Raw genomic sequence first — 22,701 nt, forward strand, 5'->3', positions numbered from 1 at the left:
GGTGTGAAGTTCCTATTGTCTTCTGTTTTGAGCTTTACCATGGTCCTTCCCATTGCTGTTGGTCCCTTGTAGCTTCTGCTGTGGTCATGCTGTCTTCTGGCTCCAAAGAGGGCCCTTTATTCAGTTGCTTATGATGGGCAGAATTTTTGTGGATTTTTGTTCAGTATTTCTCCTAAATATTACAGTGCTCCTCAAACCTTTCATTATAGTGTGAACAATGGAATTCTTTTCTTCAGAGGATGCTTCTGTAGAGGGAAATGAGAAGTTTTTTTTGTTTGGCAGTTGTTTGGTTATTTTTCAACGTGCTCCTTGTTTTAAAAAGTGACACTAACTCACACTGTTGCGATCAGAAGATATGGAGCCTTCGTAACAGGAGGACTTCCAGCTTCTGTTCTGACCCCCGGGCAGATTATTTTGCTATCCCTAGTTCTTCATGGACAACTGTGGTTTGGGGGAGCGATTTTTATATCCATCATTTGATTTTTGGACATTTGTCAGTAGCATATTAAAACCGGAGGTTAGGGTGGGATTATGTGCTTGGAGGGAGAACAAGCTTGGGGACTTTAAGAGAAGGCATCAGTCGGAGCTCTAGATCTTGGTGACACGTAACGGGGATGGATTGTCTGCCATGGAGACCGTGATGGGTATGATCACAATTTTTGGGAAGCAGGAAACCATTCCATACAGTTCCACATCTCTCATAGTCCTTGGGGAGCATCTAAACAAAACAAAACACGAAGCAGGTAGAACCACAGTGGTCTACTTAGGCTCAACCGAGCATTTAGAAACATTCACACTGACGAACCGCCACTCTTGGCATCAGAGTCACTTAGAAGGATTCGGGACAGGAAGCACAGATTCCCCAGGAGGGCAAAACCAGATGTCGCTCTTCGGTCGGAGCCCCTGTAACCATCCGTGTGTCATAACTTAGATACAAGGAGATAGACCCACATCAGACCAATATGGAAGCTATCCTAGGTTAAAAGCCTCTTGTCTCAGGGAGCAAGTGTCCATTATAACAACCCCATGGACATAGTTTCCAGGGTCCCTGCAAGACGTATGTTCGTCTCAAGAGTAACTGTACCTGGGGAAGCCCAGAGCTGTGGTTTCCTATCAGGAGTTCTCCCAGTCTGCCGGCAGTTTACCAGTTAGGGTTCCTTTTCCCCATGGGTAATGATGCCAGCAACATAGTTGATATGCTATTCTTTATTAGGTTGCTGGGGGAACAGAGTCAGAAAGTTAACTGGTCAAATTCTCATATTGAACGCATACAAGGTTCTCTTAATCCATGACCAAACAGTACTCTGAACAATTGCACAACAGATACCCCACCTCGTTCCTATAAAACGTAGCCAGTGGAATTTCTTCCTAAATTAGAGCCAACACCAACTCATCTTCCTCTCTTGAATAGTGTTCATTCTTTCTGTTTAGCTTCTTGTGGTTAATACACTGTGGGCGGATTCTGCTAAGTTGTGTGTAAGAGTTGGATAAATCGTCAGTGGTCCCACCAAAATGTCATACAGACTTTGGTGCTACTTATAATAGGCAGGTATAGAATGACACACTACAAGGATGTTTTTGTATGGAAATCTGTGGGGATTCCATCAATCACTCATTGATGGGAACCTGTGTCCTCCTGCCAACCAGCAAATACAGGCTCTCAGTAGTCATGTCTCTTACTGCTATCGCATGCTGCTCCTCTTGCTTGCTTCTGTTGCTCTTGGAAGATCAGTAAGTGGAAATAGCTGACTGTTAAGCCAACAAGTGTTTACGGAGTCCTTACTATGTGTCAGTCACTAGGGGTACGTCAGTGAATGAGCCAAGTCACTGTCCTCCAGGGATTTGCAGTGCGTGAACAGGGAGACAAGCGATTAAGCAGTTACAGCACAGGTTTGGGCGTGACAGTTGCACAAGGATGGGAAGGATGCTCTGAGAGAGCTTGGGTAGAGCATCTGGTCCAATCTCAGAGCCCCCGAGAAGGCTTTCTTGTCTACGCTACTGTTGCTGTGGTCCTTCCCATCCGGTACACTTCTATCTTTGGGATATAATTTGCAAGCAGTTTAAATAGTTTCTGACATTTCTTGCCTTTTTCAAACACGGTCGCTTTAGACATTAACAATGTTTAAAATACCTATTTTGTTCAGGGATATAAAAATATTATAAGCATTTCGGAATATCCTAGGCTTTAGAAAAATGCATCAGATGCTATGGGTTTCTTACGAAAACACCACCACCACCCCCAGATAACTTCCCACGATCTTGGTCCAATGGGATAAGATAGAAGAAGGTATTTTTACTGGGACAGATGTGGAGGAGCCCCAGTGTGTCTGGATTGGGTCCTGGCTGGCCATGTAAATGAGTTACTATGCCAGAAACCAGATAGCTATGGAACAGAACCATTCCATCGAAGAATTTGAGAAAGAGAAGCGACTTTAGAGATGGTCTAATCCAACTCTATTTTACAGAGAGATAAAATGACTAGTCCCTAGTCCCATACAGCTAGTTAGGGTCAGAAATCAGTTTCTGCCAGGCCAGTGCTGAGAATCAACGTGTTTGGGCAGGCAGCAAAGACCATCCATAGATAGCATTCGTTTTCTTGGGTACCAGCAGACTAAAATCACAGAGAGGAAAATGCTGTCTTAGCCTCATATGGCTTTGTGTGGTCATGGCCTGCATTCTTGTAATGCTTAGACAGGGAGGGGGAAATCACATGTGGAGAATGGGGGAGTTGATTTAATTTTTTTGCCTATAATACCCACACATGCCTGAACAACAAAACCCACCATCAGTGCCCCTCCCACACACACATATACACACAGACACAGGACAAATAAAAATCTTTATTGCCCACCTATTTAATATGTATCATGTATTTAATTTAATTTATTTTTTAAACAGTAACTTAGATTTTAGAAATTCTTTCTTTCTTTCTCTCTTTCTTAAGATTTTATTTATTTATTTGACAGAGACAGAGTACAGCAGGGGTAACAGCAGAGGGAGAGGGAGAAGCAGGCTGCCCGTTGAGCAGGGAGCCCAATGTGCAGGGAGCCCCATGCAGGGTTCAATCCCAGGACCCTGCGATCATGACCTGAACTGAAGCTAGACACTTAACCAACTGAACCACCCAGGCGCCCTGTATTTAATTTTAATGTGTTCATTTTTGTTTGTAAAATGTTTCAAAATTAAATATACATTATCTGGAAATTGCTTTTATAAACCTCTCTGAGTGATTTTTGAAATATAAATTGGGCATGAGTCAGGAAAATAGACAAGGACAATCTTATTTGAAACAAAACCCACATATTTTGGGGCACCTGGGTGGCTCAATCCGTTAAGTGTCTGCCTTTGCCTCAGGTTATGATCCTGGGGTTCTGGGATCAAGCTCCTCATTGGGCTCCCTGCTCAGTGGGGAGTCTGCTCCCTCTCCCTCTGCTGTTCCCCCAGTTGCACTCACTCTCTCTCAAATAAATAAATAAAATCTTAAAAAAAAACCCAACCCCCCCAAATCACATATTTTAAATAAGCAGCACATATAATATAATATTTTGGTATTGAGTGAAAAATGTATTTTGAGTATTTCTTGATTCAGTAGATTTTTTTTTAAAGATTTTATTTATTTATTTGTCAGAGAGAGAGCGAGTGAGAGCGAGCACAGGCAGACAGAGTGGCAGGCAGAGTCAGAGGGAGAAGCAGGCTCCCTGCAGAGCAAGGAGCCCGATGTGGGACTCGATCCCAGGACGCTGGGATCATGACCTGAGCCAAAGGCAGCTGCTTAACCAACTGAGCCACCCAGGCGTCCCGATTCAGTAGATTTTAATAAACTTATTACAAAAGCTAATTTTATTTAAAGGTCTGTGATAATATATGATAATTATTAGTAAAACAATTAGCCATTTTATGAACTAAAAATACTTAGAGATGGTGATCCTCATTGTTAATGAAGCATTTATCAAGTTTGGGATTAAAATTAATGCAAATCATCTTTTTTAAAAGACTATTGATTTATTGAATATAGAGAGAGGGATCACAAGTAGGCAGAGCATCAGGCAGAGAGGGGGAAGCAGGCACCCCGCTGAGCAGAGAGCCTGACTCGGGGCTTGACCCCAGGACCCTGAGACCATGACCCAAGCCGAAGGCTTGGGCCTAACCCACTGAGCCACCCAGGTGCCCTAATGCAAATCATCTTTGATTTGGTTAAATCAACCTAAGATAAATAGAAAATAGACTCAAACTAAATTTTTTTAAAGAGTTTATTTGCATGCGTGAGAGTGAGGGTGAGAGAGAGAGAATGAGTGAGTGAGCGAGCGCACAAACGGGGGAGGGGTGGGGGGAGCGAGAACAGACTCCCCTGCTGAGCAAGGAGCCCCATGTGGGACTCAGTTCCAGGACCCCGGGATCATGACGTGAGCCGAAGGCAGATGCTTAACCCACTGAGCCACCCAGATGTCCCTCAAACTTAATTCTTGTTTTGATTTATATTAAGTCAGTTTGAGACACCCTAGTGACAAGTTTATAATAGAAACAGCCTTGTCCAAGAACAAGACTTTTTTTTTTTTTTTTTAAGATTTTATGTATTTATTTTAGAGACAGAGAGAGAGCATAGCCAGGGGAGAAACAGAAGGGGAGGAAGAGGAAGGGGGAAAGAACCTCAAGCAGACTCTGTGCTAAGTGTTCAGCCTAATGCAGGGGCTTACTCTCGAGACCCCCAGATCACGACATAAGCTGAAACCAAGAGTCAGACGCTTAACCAAGTGAGCCAGCCAAGTGCCCCACAAAAAATTCTTTTTTTTTCCCCTTTATTGCTCATTTTTGCTTCAGAAACCAGTGCAATTTAACTAGTTTCTGTACCTTAAAATTGACCTAAGTTAGATTACTGAGAATTTTGGAATGGCTAAGGTTAAAATGGTTAAGGCACTTTCAGAATGAATGCACTGAATTGAGGATGGAGCCCCTCACATGAACAAGTTAATAATCCATCATAATTTAAAGTTAGTTCACTGTTTTTTCTCAGTGCCATTATTTTATGTGAAATTCTAATGAGGAATTCTATGAATAAGATATTAGATAGAAATAGAAAGCTATTAGATAGAGCTCTAACAGAAGTAGCTTCCATCAAACGTCTTCTTGCACCTTTCTGTCCCATGGTGTTAGGACCAATTACTTCCTTAAATGAGACAGTTTCTGCACAGAGAATCTCAAGCTAGGACATTTAAATTCTGTGAAGGAAGACCACCGACTGCTTGATGAGTAGGTAACCAGAATGCATAATTATAAGCCAAAACTAATGGCAGACAACAGAAAAATCAGAAAAGACACAACCATTCTAAGCCCTGAGGTCTGCAGCTGCACACTTTGCAAGAACACTTAGAAGGAAAATAGAAAACTTGGAATTGGCAAGTTTCTAAGTGGATTAATTCCTCTTACAAAGGCACTTGTCAAAATTGTTGTCACACACACACACACACACACACACACACACACACAACTGAGAGAGAGATGATAAAGTTAGAAATGGTTCTAACCATTAAAACAATAGTAACTGATACATTTTTTTTAAGGCATGGGAAACTTTATGCTTTTTGGAGCTGAGCTAGTCTTTGTGTCAAAGTGACTATGTACCAAGTCTGTTTATATGATTCATTGTTGTTTGTGTTGTTCTGCTATTTTTACTTTTTATATATAAAGGACTAAAAATAAGAGAAAATAAAGTAATAAATTGGTGGATATCATCTACATCCCATAGATCTAAGTTCTCATGTCTGTTGTCTCAACATTCCATGTGTAATATAAACCTTTAAGACATATGTGCATATTTTTGTTTCAAAAACTATTTCTGCTTAAACAACAGTGTCAAATATTTATCTTTTAAAGACAGGAAGTTGGTTCAGTTTTAGCTATATATTGATATAATTCTACATTTTTTGAAAATGTTGAGGCTGGATTTATTTAAGATTGGCTGGGCTTACTGCCAGCTCTTGGGAAAACCTATAGATTTTTTTAGAGTCCCCATAACAATATAGAACTGCTAAGACTAAATACGCTTTCCATCTGTTTGAAGACTCATTAACTTTATTTAATAATAGAATTTTTTAAAAAAAGGCTATCCAAAACAGAGGTTGGGCCAAATCCCACCTGCTGCCCATATTTTGCAAATTTAGTTTTATTGGAACACAGACACACCCATTCCATTCCTTTCCACATTGTATATGCCAGCTTTTGAGTTACAATGGTAAAGTTGAGTGGTTGTGACAGACATCTTTCATCCACAAAGCCCCAAATAATTCCTGTCTGGCACTATACAGAAAGTTTGCCTACCAGTGATCTAGAATGTTGGTCGGGATAAGAGATCCGTTATTCCTCATGTAGGGTAGGTGGGAAGGTGCCGCCAACCAAGTGAGCGTCCCTAGGATTAAACCAGTCTGGGATGTATGGACCAATCTGTGAGCATTGCTAAGATTTAAACATGTCTTGTATGTATGAGGATCAGGGAAGGGATGCAGCTATTCTGTACGAAGTTTTCTGGGGGAAGTCTCCGGAACTATCTGACTAGGAGAAAAGATGGTTCCATGGCTCAGCACCAGGGCACTAAGTCTGAGCCTTCAGTGGAAGAGCCAGAGGCAGAAACTAAAGGAGCAGCATGATCTTAAATCTTGGTGAGATGCTGGGAGCTCAGACTGCACTGCTTTGAACACCTGCCAAAAGCATGAGGCAGAGCTGGAGGGTAGGAGCACCAACAGGCATGCGTTTCGCAGCTCTGTGCATCCTCTATCCTCCAATGCATCCTTAGCACAGCTAAGGCAAGAAAGCTTAAATCCAGCTGGATGGACTCTGTTGGTGAGTACTTGTGGAGAGCCATGTGACAGCTGCTAGAAGTCATGTAGACGGATGTGTCTGAGGAGGCAAGGCTGTGAATGATCAACCCAAGGTATTTGGGTGCGTTCATGGGTGACGTACATTCTATACTGGGAGTCTTAATAGAGGTACATGATTAATCAGGTGTCACGGAAAAGGCACACAAACAGAGTGAACAATAAGTTTCGGGGGCTCACGTCAGTGGGCACGAGCCCCCCGCATGATATGGATTGAAGTCACCTGTATCGTTTCTGATTGGACCTTATTTACCCTTACTGATTGGATGTTATAGTGTGCGGTATGGTGATTGGTTGTTTTTCTATCCACTGTTTCCTATAACTTGGGGTTATGATCGGTGTTCAGAGTTCCCGGATCAAGATTGACAATAAAGAAGTTTGCCACTCAACCTCGTCTGCGGGTCGTTCTTGGATTTCAGCTTTTCCATGCATCAACAGATTCAGCAGCAGACATCAGAGCTCCTGTTTTGGGACACTCTTGGCTTCAAGGAACAAACACTCAAGCAAGCTGAAGGCAATGGTTCTCAATGTGTGGTCCCAGATCCAGCAGCATCAGCACCATCCCAGTGGGATTCTGATGCAAACTAAAGTTTGAGAGCAGTTTTAAAAGGATTTGTTTCAAGATTAAAATGAGGGATTTTATGAGCATCCTGGGTGAGAAAATCAGCAGACCACCTGGAACTAAAAAGGAAGGACTGAGACTGCTCCTGATTTCTCACAGTCCCTGTCCATGTTCCTTGGCTTCTCTCTTCCAGTGTGAAGTTCTCCAGACATTCTTAGATTAGCTTTCTTCTGCCCATTCATCAGGCTCTAAGTGGTTGCCCCACCCCTGACCTGACCACTGCTTTGTCCTTCAGGTACTATCCTCCAAGGGAAAAGACCTCTGTTTCTGTCCAGCAAAAGCTGGGTTCTCTGGGGTCACCTTGCACCTTGGGTCAGGCAGCAGAGGGCTCTGACCAAGAGGTTAGGCTGGGACGGGTGTGTTATTTGGAAGCTGGGGCTGGGTGATGGTATGGGGGACAGATCTCCTGAGAAGGGGCCATGGAGAGGGCAGGAATATTGATCTGTACGTCTCTTATATCAAGAAAATCAAGACAGGAAATTTTACTGGAGCATGTATTGTATACCTCTGGGAGTTGCCAGAATCAACGGGGAGAGAATTGCAGGTGGCTGTAGGGTTTTCCAATAGTAGTGGAGCAAAAGCCTACTCAGTTGCATATACCCCAAAGAGCTGAACTTGAAAACAGATGTTCAAAAACTTGTACCCAAATGCAAACGAGCATAGGAGCCCTATTCACCATAGCCAAAAGATGGAAACACCCAAGTGTCCATCAGCTGATAAAGGGATATACATAGATTGGGATATCCTTTTGATATGCATGATATGCACAGAGTGGGATATCCCATTAAAAGGAATGAAGTTATACATTCTACAGGATGGGTGAATATTGAAAATATTATGCCAGGTGAGACAAGACAGTCAGGAAGGACATCTTATTGTATAATTCCATTTATGTATAAAATGTCCAGAACAGACAAATCCATAGAGACAAAAAAGCAGAGCCATAGTTTCCGAGGGGCTCGGCGGGGAGGAGGGGATGACCCATCATGGGTGCAGGTTTCCCTTCCCGGCGCGGAAGAAGTTCCAGAACTCGATAGTGGTGATGGTTGCACAACACTGTGAATGTATTTAACACGAGTGACTCGTCCTTGAAATGAGAGGCTTTCTCTTCTGTGTATTTCACCACAATCTTTTTGAAAAAGTCTGTTTACTTAGTGTTTCTGGGGCTTCCGGAGGTGTACACGACAGAGGGCCGGCGGGGCGACGGGGCTGCGGGATGCTCCCGGGGCCTCCTTGCGGGCGGTGGCGGCGGCGGGAGGCTGTCCGGGGGGTCCGTGGGTTCGCGGGTTCGCCGCGCGCCCAGAACTCCAGGGGCCCGCGGAGCGGCGGGAGGCGCAGAGGCGGTCGGGCGCCATTTGCAGCCCCGGGCGCCGGAGGCTGCGCTGGTGGCGGCGGCGGCGGCGCGCCGGCTCGGAGGGGCTGGGGACCGTCACAAAGGCGGCGCGGGCGGCAGGCGATGGGGGCCCGGGTCTCGGGGCGGCGGTCAGCGGGAGAGGCGGCCACCCGGCCAGCCCCTCCTGCGCGCCCGAGAGGGGCTGCGGGACAATGGCCGCGCTGTAGCCGCCGGCGCCCGCCTCGCCGCCCGCCGGGTCCGGCGCGGCCCGACCGCCGAGCGGGGAAAGGCGGGAAGGCGCGCGGAGCCTCCTGGCGGCGGCGGCGGGCAGGCGGCGCGGGGACGGCGCCCGGCTGGTGGGGAGCCGTCGAGCGCCGCGGACTCCGGGAGGCTCGGCGGCCGGTCGGGCTCGGGCTGCGCGGCGAGTGCCGGGGGCCTAGCGAAGGCGGAGACTGTCCCTCTGCTTGGTCTGGTGTGTCCGCTCTTGCCTGGGTCCGGGCTCTGCTCACGAGCGACGCTGCGCCCTTCCCAGCGCGGCGTATCAAATCGGACTCCGTTTCAGCTTAGTCAATATCGGTCTCATTATTGATGCTGTTCTCTTTGATTCTTGATGAAGATGATGTCCCACATGTTTAACCCACCTAGAGTGACACTTTTTCCTTTTGTAATTGTAAAGTGTTATAAAGGGAGGTACTTTGAAAACGACAGAAATCACCCATTTCTCATCAAACCTTTTGATATTTTATTCATTTTTTTTTTTTTTTTAATCCTAGGGAATCATGGTTTCCTGTTTTACCCATTGCTTTGGAATCTGTTGCTGTCATTTATTTTAATGCTCAGTTGTTCCACATTTAGCTGGTGGAAGCCCATTCAAGCCAGCTTTTGTGTCCCTTTGACCTGTCCCTATGGTTACTTGAACGCTTATTTTCTTCCACAAGATGTTCCAGGCTCATCTTGTCTTTTAACCTTGACCCAGTCCTGGAATCTGATACTTCTCCTAGGAGTCTTAGTTCTTTTAGTGGAGTGCTGTTACTTAGAAACCAAGATCCGCATCCTGGATGTGCTCGTTGCTTTTATTATTTATTTATTTATTTATTTATTAAATTAGAAACTTTCAACTTTTTTTTTTAAAGATTTTATTTATTTATTTGACGGACAGAGATCACAAGTAGGCAGAGAGGCAGGCAGAGAGAGAGAGAGAGAAGCAGGCTCCCTGTTGAGCAGAGAGCCCTATGCAGGGCTTGATCCCAGCACCCTGAGATCATGACCTGAGCCCAAGGCAGAGGCTTAACTCACTGAGCCACCCAGGCACCCCATGCTCGTTCCTTTTAAAGTGTTGCTGCTTTCATGCTCTCTCCATGGACATTTCCATAGATTGTGTGATTGCTAGATTGACCTCTAGATATAGATAGACAGATATAGATGGGTATATACATAGACAACTGGAACCAGTACAACACCACAGGATTCATTCCATAGGCATACTGTGGAGATATTGTAGGTTCAGTTCTAGACCACTACAATAAAGCAAATACCACAATAAAGCAAGTTAAATGAATGTTTTGGTTTCCTGGTGCATATAAAAATTTTTTTGTCTATGCTATGTTGTAGTCTTTTAAAAGTGTGCAATAGCATTATGTCTAAAAAATGTACAGTATTTTTATTGTTAAGAAATGCTAATTGTCATCTGGTCTTTCAGCAAGTCGAATCACTAATCACAGATCACCATAAGAAATATAATAATGAGGGCGCCTGGGTGGCTCAGTGGGTTAAGCCGTGCCTTCAGCTCAGGTCATGATCCCAGGGTCCTGGGATCCGGTCCCGCATCGGGCTCTCTGCTCAGCGGGGAGCCTGCTTCCTCCTCTCTCTGTCTGCCGCTCTGCCTGCTTGTGATCTCTCTCTGTCAAATAAATAAATAAAATTAAAAAAAAAATAAAAATAAATTAAAAAAAGAAATATAATAATGAAAGTCTGACATATCGCAGGAATTACCAAAATGTGCCATAGAGACATGAAGTAAGGAAATGCTATTGGAAAATCAGTGGGATAGACTCAAAGCAGCATTGCCACAAACCTTCAATTTGTAACGAATGCAGTATCTGGGAAGTGTGGTAAAGCTGAACACTTTAATTTTCTCCTTCTTCGTGAATTTTCATATCTATGCTGTTGAGGTGAACACTACCATATCTATTCTTTCAAAAATTTTATTTCCATCGCTAAAGTAAAAATATTCCCTTCCCTAAAATTTGAAACTACTAAAAAGAGAGAAAAATCCATCATAATTCTGCATAAAAATACAACCACATTTTGTAGATTTACTTTCAGCCTTTCCTTTCTCCCTCCCTCTTTTCCCTCCCTCTCTCTCTCTTTCTTTCTTCTTTCCTCCCCTTCCCTCCCCTTCCTTCCCCTTTCTTCCTTTTTTTACTGCATGATTTTCTTTCCCTTTTTAAAAAAGGGGCTCGATCTCATAACCCTGAGATCATAACCTGAACCAAAACCAAGAGTCAGACACGCAATAGACTGAGCCACCCAGGCACCCCTACTTTCAGCTTCTTCTTTATGTGTCAGTCTCCTTTTCTGAGTTATGGGAAATCATACTGTAAATACAATTCTGCACCCTGTTTTTTTTTTTCCACTCAATTTTGTATGGTTAGGCAAATCACAGCCCACAGGTCAAACCTGGTTCGCTGCCTAAAAACCGCTAAAATTGGTTTTTAAATTTTTATTTTTATTAAAAAATTTTTAAGTAAACTCTATCCCCAGTGGAAGGCTCTAACTCACAACTTTGAGATCAAGAGTAACAGGTTCTATCCACTGAGCCATCCAGGCGCCCCAGAAATTGGTTTTTCCATTTTATTTTATTTTTTTAAAGATTTTATTTATTTATTTGACAGAAAGAGATCACAAGTAGGCAGAGAGGCAGGCAGAGAGAGGGGAGGAAGCAGACTCCCTGCTGAGCAGAGAGCCTGATGCAGGACTCGATCCCAGGACCCTGAGATCATGACCTGAGCGGAAGGCAGCGGTTTAACCCACTGAGCCACCCAGGCACCCGGTTTTTCCATTTTAAATGGTTGAAACAAAAATCAAGAGAAAAATATCTTGTGACATGTGAAAATTATATGAAATTCATAAATAAAGGCGTCCATAAATTCTCATTGGAACACAGTCATGCGTGTTCATTTATATGTTTCTATAGCTACTTTTTGCTGCAACAGTAGAGTTAAATAGTTGTAAAAGAGACTGTATTGCCTACAAAGCATATTATTTGGCCCTTTCCAGAAGTTTGCCAACCCCTGAAATATTGTATCTTAATCACATTATTAAATTGGCTGCTAAATCTGTGCTTTGAAACATTGTGGGCATGACAATAATACTTAGCACATTTTAGGTGCTTAATAAAGGAATTTCTTCTGAAGAATCCAGGAAGGGAAGGGACCATGAGGAAGAAGAGTAAGAGGGAAAGGGATGGTTTTTGGAGATGTCTGTTTTTAGGTAGTTGCAGAATTTATTATTTCCAACCAGTCGAAAATGTGTCTTCTCACTAGTGATTAAAAAGAAAGATGTCTTCCATTAATCTTTCATGGCTAAAATAATAGCTTTTTAAAATGCCCCTTTAAAAAATTATTGGTGGCCAAAATAATTCTGTTGCTACCAAGTTAGTAATATATCTAATTTTAGCTAACCTTTCCCGTTAGCTTTGCAGAAACTTTGGTGAGTTTTTAAAATGGCTCCATAGCAAGTGTAGGAAGATTGTAGGGAGCTGAAGAGATCTCTCCTACTTTTGTCCTCCATACCCTGCCAACTCCCAGCGATGTGGTCTGAGCAGCGATAAATGCTGACATACCACCTATTTACATCTCTTTGACCAAAAAAGTCATGAGTTTATTATTTTTATTACTTATGCCTATAGTTTCTGAAAGTGTCCAGAAATTATTTTAATCCTTTAACCATCGAGAGATAGGTCTTTGGACTCTGTCCTTGAATCTGGGTGGACTTGTGACTGCTACACCCTGGTGTATGGCGGAAGTGACGTGTGATTTCTAAGGCTAGGAGAGGCCATGCACTTTCCCTCCAGATGTCTGGGAATGCTGATTCTTGGGACATGCTCTGGGTTTGCTGCTCCACGGAACCCAGCCCTGTGCTGTGGAAAGTCAAGCCACGTGGAGAGGCCATGCATAGGTGCTCTGAATGACAGTTCCAGATGAGCCCAGCCTTCAGCCTTTCCAGCCCAGGCTCAGCCATGTGAGTGAAGAAGCCACTCTAGACTGATTCCTGCAGCCCAGCCCTCCCTTCTGGCTTCTAGCTGTTAGTCACCTGCGGAAGCTCAGGATAGGGTAGAGCAGAGAAGAGCAGCCCCCACTGTGCTCTTTCAGCATTCCTGCTGCTCGGGTGCCTGGGTACTCGGTTGTTTAAGCAACTGCCTTTGGCTCAGGTCATGATCCTGGAGTCCCTGGGATGGAGTCCCATCTGGGACTCCCTGCTCAGTGGGGAGTCTGCTTCTCTCTCTGACCCTCCCACCTCTCATTCTCTCTCTCTCTCTCTCTCTCATTTTCTTTCTCTCAAATAAATAAAATCTTAAAAAAAAAAAAAAAAAAGAGGGTGCCTGGGTGGCTCAGTGGGTTAAGCCTCTGCCTTTGGCTCAGGTCATGATCTCAGGGTCCTGGGATCGAGTCCCGGATCAGGCTCTCTGCTTAGTGGGGAGCCTGCTTCTCCCTTTCTCTCTACCTGCCTCTCTGTCTACTTGTGGTCTCTCTCCATCAAATAAATAAATAAAATCTTAAAAAAAAATTCCTGATGTACAGAATCAACATAATAAAGTGAGTTCTTAAGAAGATTTCATTCATTCATTCATTCAGCGAGTTGTAGGGGTAGGAAGGGGCAGAGGGAGAAGGAAAGAGAATCTCAAGCAGACTCCATGCTGAGTGCAGCGCTCCATGCAGAGCTTGATCCCAGGACCCTGAGATCATGACCTGAGCCAAAATCAAAGTTGGTGGCTCAACTGATTGAGCTTCCCAGGTACTCTGAAAGTGATTGTTTTATACCAGAACCTTTGAGATGGGTGTTGTGCAGTGATAGTAACTGGAACACCACGCTCTGAATAACGACTCTTATACATGGTAAATAACTATAAACAATAAAAGCCACGAGAGCAGAAGGATGATTAAGGGTACAGGTAGTTAGTATAACTGAATATTAAATATAGTGCTGGTTTTCTAGTAGCCAAACATAGAAGCATAAGGTTGCTAAATGTCACAGTTCTTGCTGTATCATAATAGGAGAGATGACTATTTGTAAGGAGACAGGAAGTATGTCTGGCACTAAACTCTAATTGGAATTTGTTAAACAGTTTGTTCTATAAGGGGATATTGAAAAATATAACGGGCAAGTTGTTTATCAGGAGTTTTGTAGGATTCACAAGGGCTGTTTCAAATACGGACCATCAATAATATCTAGGTACACAACCCCTAATCATAAGCTCATATTGTTGGGGCACCTGGGTGGCTCAGTGGGTTAAGCCTCTGCCTTTGGCTCAGGACATGATCTCAAGGTCCTGGGATGGAGTCCCACATCAGGCTCACTGCTCGGCGGGGAGCCTGCTCCCCCTCCTCTCTCTGTCTGCCTCTCTGCCTACTTGTGATCTCTGTCTGTCAAATAAATAAAAGCTTCAAAAAAAAAAGTTCATATTGTCTAAGTGTATAACTTGATTCAGAGACAGAGCTTATAAAACTCTAGAGGAACAAATCATTAGCACATTCTGTTGGCAATCATATCAACCCAAGTTTCAGCAAGGTCTTTTCAGCAGCCAATAAATTAAAAACTATGTTTTCTGGTGAATAACTGGATGGCAGGAATTCTGTGATGTGGATTGAAGGTGGTCCCTTGCATGTTTTAAAACACACAAAAAGAAGAAGGCAACACCCTTGAGCACCTCAGCAGGGAGGGGGCAGGACAAAAGCTTTCTTAAAAATATAATCTTGGGGGCGCCTGGGTGGCTCAGTGGGTTAAGCTGCTGCCTTCAGCTCAGGTCATAATCCCAGGGTTCTAGGATCGAGTCCCGCATCGGGCTCTCTGCTCAGCAGGGAGCCTGCTTCCTCCTCTCTCTCTCTCTCTCTCTGCCTGTCTCTCTGCCTACTTGTGATCTCTCTCTGTCAAATGAATAATAAAAAATCTTTAAAAAAAAATATAATCTTGGGCCCCTGGGTGGCTCAGTTGGTTAAGCAATTGCCTTCGGCTCAGGTGATGATCCTGGAGTCCAAGGATTGAGTCCCACATCGAGCTCCCTGCTCAGCAGGGAGTCTGCTTCTTCCACTGACCTCTCTCCTCTCATGCTCTCTCTCTCTCATTCCCCCTCTCTCTTAAATAAATAAATAAAATCTTAAAAAAAAAATCTTGAGGGGCACCTCGGTGGCTCAGTGGGTTAAAGCCTCTGCCTTCGGCTCAGGTCATGATCCCAGGGTCCTGGGATTGAGCCCCACATTGGGCTCTGCTCGGCGGGGAGCGTGCTTCCCCCCCTCCCCTCTCTACCTGCCTCCCGGCCTACTTGTGATCTCTGTCTGTCAAATAAATAAATGAAATCTTTTACAAAAAATCTTGAAAACTCATCAGAAACAATTCAGTTTTTTGAGATGAGCAAAAGATTTGAACTTCAGCAAAGAAGATACATGGATGGCAAAGAAGCACAGGAAAATATATTCTAGCATCAGTCCTGAGGTAAATGCAAATTAAAACCACAATGCGAAGTAGAACCACACCACACACCTCTTAGAAAGGCTGAAACCAAAACCAAAAACCAAAAACCAAACAAAACCTGGTAATACCAAGCACTGGCAAGGATGCAGAGCATGGGAACTGTTGTATGATGCTGGTGGGAATACAAAATGGTACAGCTTCTTTAGAAAATAGGTTGGCAGTATTTTGTAAAGCAGAAAGCACACCGAGCATATAAACCAGAAATAATCCCATATATTTACTCCTAAGTGAATTCTCCTAAATATTTACCTAAGAGAAATGAAAATTGATGTTCAAACAAAAATCCATATGTGAATGTTTCTAGCGGTGCTTTTTCAGAAATGCCCCAAACTGGAATCAATCCAAATGGTCTTTGTCTGATGGATATATTAGACAATGCCCATCATCTAATATACAATGGAATATTTCTCAGCAATAAAAAAGGAAGGACCTACTGTTGCATGCAACAGTATGGATGAATCTCAAATGCATTGTGTTGAGAGAAACCAGACCCAAAAAATTGCACCTAATGGCTAAAATGGTAACTTTTATGTTATATACATATTTTCTCTCTCTCTCTCTCTCTCACACACACACACTACATATTATAGGATTCCATTTGTATCTCATTCCAGAAAAACACAGCTAGAAGAACAGAGAATAGACCAGTGGTTGCCAGGAGATGGGGGTTGGGGAGGAAGGTTAATGACTAAGGTTGAGCATAAGGGAGTTTCTTGGTGGGGTGAGAGAATTGTTAAGTCTCTTGATTGTGGTACTAGTGACATGGCTCTATGCCTTTGTCAAGACTCCTACAGCTGTACACCAAAAAGTGAATTTTACGGCATGTTAATTAAAAAATAACAGTTTTAAATTTCTAATAGCCTCACTTAAAAAGAAGAAGGATTAAATATTTTTTAAGCTTTTATTTATTTATTTATTTATTTGATAGACAGAGATCACAAGTAAGCAGAGGCAGGCAGAGGGAGGGGGGAAGCAGGCTCCCCGCTGAGCAGAGAACCCAATGTGGGGCTTGATCCCAGGACCCTGAGACCATGACCTGAGCTGGAGGTAGAGTCTTAACCCACTGAGCCACCCAGGTGCCCCCAACAGGATTAAATATTATCAATACTAAAATTAATATAATTAATTTAATATTTTATTTAACTCAGGATGTTAAAAATATAAGCTCAACATGTAATCAATAGAAAAAATACTAATAATTTTTAGAAAAAAATAATTTTACATTCTTTGTAAAAGAATTCAAAGTCTCAGGAATACGGTATGTGCCTGGCGCTTACAAGCCATCTTAATTGGGACTGGCCACATTTCAAGCGCTCCGTAGCCACATGTGGCTAGAGACCATCCATGTGGACAGTTTGGGTCTTGATCTTCTTTTCTTTTTTTTTTTTAAGATTTCATTTTTAAGTGATCTCTACACCCAACATGGGAGTTGAACTCATAACCCTGAATTGAATGCCACATGCTCTTTCAACTGATCCAGCCAGGTGCCCTTGGATCTGAAAAAAAAAAAAAAAAAAAAAATTAAGGGAGGTGTTTCCAGCCTTGAGCAGCTATCATCAAATATATGTTTCCACTATTTCCACCAAGAAGAATATACTATTTAACACGGTCAGATGTTTAAAACTTCTTAACAATCATAATGGAAAGTTAAACATAAAGTTAAAAATATTAACTCAAGGGAGGCCTATTTTGGCTAATGCAGCCAAACTGGCATCATCTTCAAAGTGAGCTCACCCTCTCACTTGCGTCTTCTGGAATACTCCCTGAAAATGCCATTCCTGTTCATGGTGTAGTTGTTTGCGTTTTCGTTTGTTTCTTATCTCTTTCTCACTCCACACACCGTGTACGTACACTTCTCCACCCTGGCGAAAACTTACTCTTCCTTTACGACCCAGTCCCGGGGGACTGCCTCTCCTCCCCCTCCCCCCCTGCCCTGCTCCATGAGGACAGGAAGCCCACCTTTGTTTTTTTGCATCGTGGGCCCTCAACAATGCTCTTTCTTCTAATGTTGACTGAGTCCCTCTCAGCGCTGGGGATACCTGGGTGAAAGAGATCCAGCCCTGCCCACAGGGATCTTGTGCCCACAGGGAACAACAGACAAAGAGGCACTTTACCTACTACAGTTTGCTGAGCACCGAAGCACAGTGCTGTGGGGAAAGCCAACTTTCCCAGCACAACCCCAGAGGTCGCCAGTCCCTCTCCTTTTTCCTTGAAGAGGTCCCTGTGGACATCAGCATGGGGTGGGCCTTCCTGTGAGGCTCCTCAGCCTCTGCCAGCTGTTGACTGAGTTTTATTGGATTGGTGGGGGGGGAGGTATCACGGTGGAGGTCACTGGGAGAGTGACCACAGAGATTAGACCACTCTGTCTTTTCCCAAACCCTATGCTAACATTGTAACGTGGGTGTACCCACAGCGGACTCATTCCTTGGTGAAAACTCCCCAGCAGCCACCTCTCTCGGAAACCCCTGCCTGCACCCCTCTAAAGAAACAATTATCCCACAGTAGAGCCCAGGGGGCCTTGACCTTGGGTGAGCAGCCTCCTGGGCCAATCCTCTAGGGCCTGAGCCTGTCAACGTGTACACAGGAGTCAGACATCTGGAGGGGAACTGAGAAGGGAGGGGAGGGGAAATCAGAGGAGACCGCAAGGCTAACTGCACACATTCCATTTCTAGCTTCTAAGGCAGAAAGGACATTTCCAAAAGAGGGAGGAAGGGGTGTTGGTGACAGCGCTGGTGGCTGGCGAGGGTACTGATCCCGCCCCTTTACCAGTCCCAGGATGATCTGTTTGAACACCTCTGGTTTTCAACTGCAAATAAATCTGCAGAACTTTAAAAATCTCTTAAGTCCGTATGATGTGTCAGACTAAAATAATGAGGTTGACCTGAGTTAGGGAATGAGTTTCGATGATAATTGGGAGGAAGAAAGGAAAATCACGGAAGGGAGGAGGGTTTGGGGGAGGCAGGAGAATGGGAGAACTTGAGTGTGAAGACAATATCTAACTTTGTGGGTTTTACTGACTCTTTGCATCAGCGAATAGATTTTAACTTGTTTTTTAAAATTTCATTGTTGACCGGTTGATAGGTGACAAATGAATCTGCTCCCCAGAAAAAGATGATTTTCCCTCCTCTGAATTCTCACAGGCTTTTGGTCAACAATGCTTGTCCAATGCCTATTTGCCAGGTCTTGCGCCAGGTTCAAAAGCTTTTAAATGTTTTACATCTGGCCTATTTCATATTATGGGTGAGCAAAAGTTCATGAATTTATTTTTTTAAACATTTTATTTATTTACTTATTTGACAGAGTGAGACAGAGAGATTGAGAGCACAAGCAAGGGGTCCATCAGGCAGAAACAGAGGGAGAAGCAGGCTCCCTGCCAAGCAATGATCCCAGGACCCTGGCATCCTGACCTGAGTTGAAGGCAAGTGCTTAACCGACGGAGCCACCCAGGTGCCCCCAAAGTTCATGAATTTAAAAAATACCCCAGGGGCGCCTGGGTGGCTCAGTGGGTTAAGCCGCTGCCTTCAGCTCAGGTCATGATCTCAGGGTCCTGGGATCGAGTCCCGCATCGGGCTCTCTGCTCAGCAGGGAGCCTGCTTCCTCCTCTCTCTCTGCCTGCCTCTCTTGTGATCTCTGTCAAATAAATAAATAAAATCTTTAAAAAAAATAAAATAAAAAAATAAAATAAAAAATACCCCACAAGAAGAGCTGGTTTCTCTTCTGCTGGATGGTGAGCTACTTCTGCAGGGACTGAGCTTCTTTTGAGCCAAGGAAGTCCCTGAAAATATTCCAGGTATCTCTGCAGCACTAAGTTTCTAGCTCAGTGCCTGGCATACAGGAGGTGCTTACTCAGTGTTTGTTGAGTGACTAAAAGACCTACCCATGCGCACCACCATGGAGCTGAGAAGGGTGATATGGCGGACAGAGAGAAATGTACCACAGAGATTCCCGTTCGTGAAAGAACCTGCTGACAGCTTCCAACTATTCGTGCCTTCAGCTGCTTCAGCTTTCAAGAAGCCTGGCCGAAACATGGGACTCCTCTCCTTGGCAATGTCTGCTTCAGAGATTCCCAATGCATCCCCTTCCTTTCCTTCACATGTGTTACTCCCCATCAATCCTCTTATATTCCCAACTCTGTCTTAGCATCTGCTTCCTAGAAAACCCAACCTATGCTAACAGGACTTTAGTCTTAAATCCATTCGTTGTAGGGGCACCCGGGTGGCTCAGTTGGTCATGCATTTGCCTCCGGCTTAGGTCATGATCTCAGGGTCTTGGGATCAAGCCCGGCATCAGGCTCCCTGCTCAGTGGGGAGCCTGCTTCTCCCTCTCCCTCTGCCTGCAGCTCCCTCTGTGTGTGTTTTCTCTTTCTGTCAAATAAATAAATAAAATCTTAAAAAATAAAAAAATAAAAACCCATTTACTGTAGACTAGTAGGAAAACACATAATTCTTCAACAAGCCAAAGATGACTGACCGCATAGAGGGTAGGGACAATAGTAAACATTTTTTGAGTGATTTTGTGCAAGGTCACTTTGCTGAAGTTACATATTTTACTTCTAGTGAAAAATGAGTGCCAGATGGCCAGAAAAGGAAAGGTACCTTCTTAAGCCTTAATAAAAAGGTTATTCCATTATTAATGCTGTTGGGGTGCCTGGCTAGCTCAGTTGGCAGCACATGCCGCTCTTGATTTGGGGTCGTGAGTTTGAGCCCCATGTTGGGTATAAAGATTACTTAAAAAAATAATACTTAAAAAAATTAAATTAAATCAATGCTGTAAAATATAATACAAAGTTACAGTCATTAAAAGCAGTATGGTATGAGCACATGATGGATAACAGATGAATGAAACAGACTATCACAACCAGAAAAAGACTCTTCAATATATATAAATTTAATATCTGATAAAAGTGGCTTTTTAAGCCTGAAATGTAAAGATGACTGATTTTACAAACATCTTTGGAACAGTTGGATAACTTATTGGGAAAAAATTAGATCCTACACATTAAAATAAAATTTAGGTGGATTGGAATTCTAAACATAAAGAGACAGAGTTATGAAAGGATTAAAGGAAAATAAAGGATAGTATGTTATAATCTTTTTTTAAGATATTTATTTATTTATTTGACAAGAGAGAGATCACAAGTAGGCAGAGAAGCAGGCAGAGGGGGAAGAGGAAGCAGGCACCCTGCTGAGCAATGGCGGGGGGGGGGGGGGGGGGGGAGTGTGCAGTGGGGAGTCCATCCCAGGACCCTGGGATCATGACCTGAGTTGAAGGCAGAGGCTTAACCCACTGAGCTACCCATGCACTCCACTATGTTATAATCTTGATGTGAGAAAATCTTTTCTAAGGAAGAACATAACACCCAAAGAGTATAAAAGAAAAGTTTGGGTGGATTTCACTACATCAAATTAAATCTTCTCTCTTTTTTTTTTTTTTTTTTAATTTTTATTTAGGGGTGCCTGAGTGGCTCAGTGGGTTAAGCCTCTGCCTTCAGCTTAGATCATGATCTCGGGTCCTGGGATCAAGCCCCGCATCAGGCTCTCTGCTTAGCAGGGAGCCTGCTTCCCCCTCTCTCTCTGCCTGCCTCTCTGCCTACTTGTGATCTCTCTCTCTCTCTGTCAATAAAAATAAAATAAAATAAAAAGATTTTTATTTATTTATATGACATGGAGAGAGAGAGATCACAAGTAGGCAGAGAGGCAGGCAGAGAAAGCGGGGAAGCAGGTTCCCTGCTGAGCAGAGAGCCTGATGTGGGTCTCAATCCCAGGATCCTGAGATCATGACCTGAGCTGAAGGCAGAGGCTTAACCCACTGAGCCACCTAGGCACCCTCAAATTAAATCTTCTGTAAAGATATTACAAACAAATTTAAAAGTTAAGATTGGAGTCATATATTTGGCAAATGTATAATATCAAAAATACATAAAGAACTCCTTAAAGGAAGCCCAAATATCTCAATAAAAAATAAATGGACACTGTGTGTGGTACATACGATTGACGCAGGAAAATAAGAACCCTCATGCACTATTTTTTAAAAGATTTTATTTATTAGAGAGACAAAGAGAAAGTGCGAGAGAGCATGAGATAGAGGAGGGGCAGAGAGAGAGAAAGAAGCAGACTCCCCAGGGAGCAGTGAGCCTGACATGGGGCTCCATTCCAGGACCCAGCGACCATGAGCTGAGCTGAAGGCAGATGCTTAACCCACTGCCACCCAGGCGCCCCAGTATATCAGCATTTTCCACATGCATCCCCTTTGACCTAGCGCCTCCTATTCTAGGAATGTGGGAAATGTGGGAAAGCAGTGGGGAAAGGAAGATGGATGTAAACGGGGAGATCAGAAGCAGGTCGAACCCAGCAACAGGAGCTGGCACCCCACAGGGATGGACTGGAACCCATGATGGTTTTCCCTGCTTCCGATCTTGCCCATGTCGGTGTCCTGCAAAAGTCAGAGCCCTTTGTCACAGAACGAAACACAGCTGCTTGGCCCAGGAGCCGGAGAAGCTGATGAAGGATCTGGGGGAAAAGGTCCAGCTGCGGGGTCACCTCCAAGGAGGTAAGTCAGCAGATCACCAGTGATGTGCATGAACTAGAATATGTCTGCTTTCTTTCTACCCTCCAAATACCCACTATGGCCCACTCTAAAGGATGTGTAGTTCAGCACAGCCAAGCTGAAGGTTACACATTGGACATCCGAGTGGATACATGTCCATGCATCATTGTTTGTGCTAGGAAAAAATCAGAAACTGTAGTGATCATTGTTAAGGGGAGGGTCAATAAAGTTACGGGACACATATACCCCGGAGTAGCATGCTGCTATACACCAGGCAGATGTCTGGTCCTGGGATCGAGTCCCGCATCGGGCTCTCTGCTCAGCAGGGAGCCTGCTTCCCTCTCTCTCTCTGCCTGCCTCTCTGCCTACTTGTGATCTCTGTCTGTCAAATAAATAAATAAAATCTTAAAAAAAAAAAAGACTTTTCCGATTTATTTTTTTTTAAGATTTATTCATTTATTTGAGAGAGAAAGTTGGGGGGCATAGGGAGAGGGAGAGAATCTCAAGCAGACTCCCCACTGAGCACAGAGCCCATCATGGGGCTCAATCTTATGACCTGAGATCATGAGCTGAAATCAAGA

General features: G+C 43.8%; 1 protein-coding gene across 1 annotated transcript in view; it reads left to right on the top strand.

The window, feature by feature from the left end:
• Positions 1–21,357, top strand: part of ZBTB8B (zinc finger and BTB domain containing 8B) — a gene marked incomplete at its 5' end in the record, with an annotated part of 47,326 nt that extends 25,969 nt beyond the window's left edge. Inside the window, one exon of the mRNA XM_082685707.1 lies at positions 21,285–21,357. The remainder of the gene's footprint in view (positions 1–21,284) is intronic.
• Positions 21,358–22,701: the final 1,344 nt, after the last annotated feature.

This window comes from Mustela nivalis (assembly GCF_964662115.1).
Source record: "Mustela nivalis genome assembly, chromosome: 10".
NCBI lineage: Eukaryota > Metazoa > Chordata > Mammalia > Carnivora > Mustelidae > Mustela > Mustela nivalis.